This window comes from Seriola lalandi, unplaced genomic scaffold (genome assembly GCF_002814215.2).
Source record: "Seriola lalandi dorsalis isolate HSWRI2012SDOR001 ecotype SW California unplaced genomic scaffold, Sedor1 jcf7180002054559, whole genome shotgun sequence".
Classification (NCBI taxonomy): domain Eukaryota; kingdom Metazoa; phylum Chordata; class Actinopteri; order Carangiformes; family Carangidae; genus Seriola; species Seriola lalandi.
Window position 1 is genome coordinate 392,780 of NW_019525112.1, and position 2,236 is coordinate 395,015.

A 2,236-nucleotide genomic window follows, 5' to 3' on the forward strand; every position below is an offset into this window, starting at 1 on the left:
GCATAAAATTGTTAATATACAATAAGGCATAAAAATTAAAAAAAACGGCATAGTATAGTAAGGCAAAAAAAGTAAAAAAAAAGTCATACTATAATAAGGCATGTATACGTCATAGTATAGTAAGGCATAAAATTGTTAATATACAATAAGGCATAAAAATTAAAAAAAACGGCATAGTATAGTAAGGCAAAAAAAGTAAAAAAAAAGTCATACTAAAAAAAGGCATAGTATATAGGTATAAAAACGTCTGAAAATGTCATAGTATAGTAAGGCATAAAAACGTTAATTTACAATAACGCATAAAAACTTCAGAAAATGTCATAGTATAGTAAGGAATAAAATCATTAATATAAAATAAGGCATAAAAACATCAAAAAACGTGATAGTATAGTAAGGCGAAAAAACCCCAAAAACATCATAGTAAAGTAAGGCAAAAAAAAGACAAAAAACGTCATAGTATAGTAAGGCATAAAAAAGTCTGAAAATGGCATAGTTTAATAAGGCATAAAACTATTAATTTACAATAAGGCGAGAAACCCCTAAAAAACGTCATAGTATAGTAAGGCTAGAAACCCCTAAAAAATGTCATAGTATAGTAAGCCAAAAAAAGTCAGAAAACATCATACTATAGTAAGGCATGAAAACGTCAAAAAATGTCATCTTATAGTAAGGAATAAAATCACTAATATACAATAAGGCATAAAAACGTCAAAAAACATCATAGTATAGTAAGGCAAAAAAAAGTAAAAAAAAGGTCATAAGTCATCAGTAAGGCATAAAATCATTAATTTACAATAAGGCATAAAAACGTCAAAAAAAGTCATAGTATAGTAAGGCATAAAATTGTTAATATACAATAAGGCATGATAACATCAAAAAATATCATAGTACAGTAAGGCAAAAAAAGTAAAAAAAATGACAGTATAGTAAGACAAAAACGTCAAAAAATGTTATAGTATAATAACGAATAAAATCATTAATAAACAATAAGGTATTAAAAACGTCAAAAAACATCATAGTATAGTAAGGTGAAAAATCGCCAAAAAACATCATAGTATAGTAAGGAATAAAATCATTAATCTACAATAAGGCATAAAAACGTAAAAAAAAGTCATAGTATAGCAAGGCATAAAAACGTCAGAAAATGTCATAGTATAGTAAGGCATAAAATCGTTACTTTACATTAAGACAAAAAAAGTCAAAAAATGTCATAGTACATTAAGGCATAAAAACCTAAAAAAATGTCATAGTATAGTAAGGAATAAAATCATTAATATACAATAGGGTATAAAAACGTCAAAAAACATCATAGTATAGTAAGGCGAAAAATCCCCAAAAAACATCATAGTATAGTAAGGCAAAAAAAAGTAAAAAAAACGTTATAGTATAGTAAGGCATAAAATTGTTAATATAAAATAAGGCATAAAAACGTAAAAAAAACGGCATAGTATATTGAGGTATAAAAAGGGCAAAAAAAGTTATAGTGTAGTAAGGCATAAAATCGTTAATTTACAATAAGGCATAAAAACGTCAAAAAAAGTCATAGTATTGTAAGGCATAAAAAAGTCTGAAAATGTCATAGTTTAATAAGGCATAAAACTATTAATTTAAAATAAGGCGAGAAACCCCTAAAAAACGTCATATTATAGTAAGGCTAGAAACCCCTAAAAAACGTCATAGTATAGTAAGACAAAAAAAGTCAAAAAATGTCATAGTATAGTAAGGCATGAAAACGTCAAAATATGTCATATTATAGTAAGGAATAAAATTGTTAATATACAATAAGGCATAAAAACGTTAAAAAACGGCATAGTATAGTAAGGCATAAAAAGGTCAAAAAAGTTATAGTTTAGTAAGGCATAAAATCGTTAATTTACAATAAGGCATAAAAATGTCAAAAAACATCATAGTATATAGTAAGGCGAAAAAACCCCAAAAAACATCATAGTATAGTAAGGCAAAAAAAAAGTCAAAAAACGTCATAGTATAGTAAGGCATAGAAAAGTCTGAAAATGTCATAGTTTAATAAGGCATAAAATTGTTAATATACAATAAGCCATGAAAATGTCAAAAAACGTTATAGTATAGTAGGGCGAAAATACCCAAAAAACATCATACTATAGTAAGGCATAAAATTGTTAATATACAATAAAGCATAAAAATTTTAAAAAAACGGCATAGTATAGTAAGGCATAAAAAGGGCAAAAAAAGTTATAGTGTAGTAAGGCATAAAATC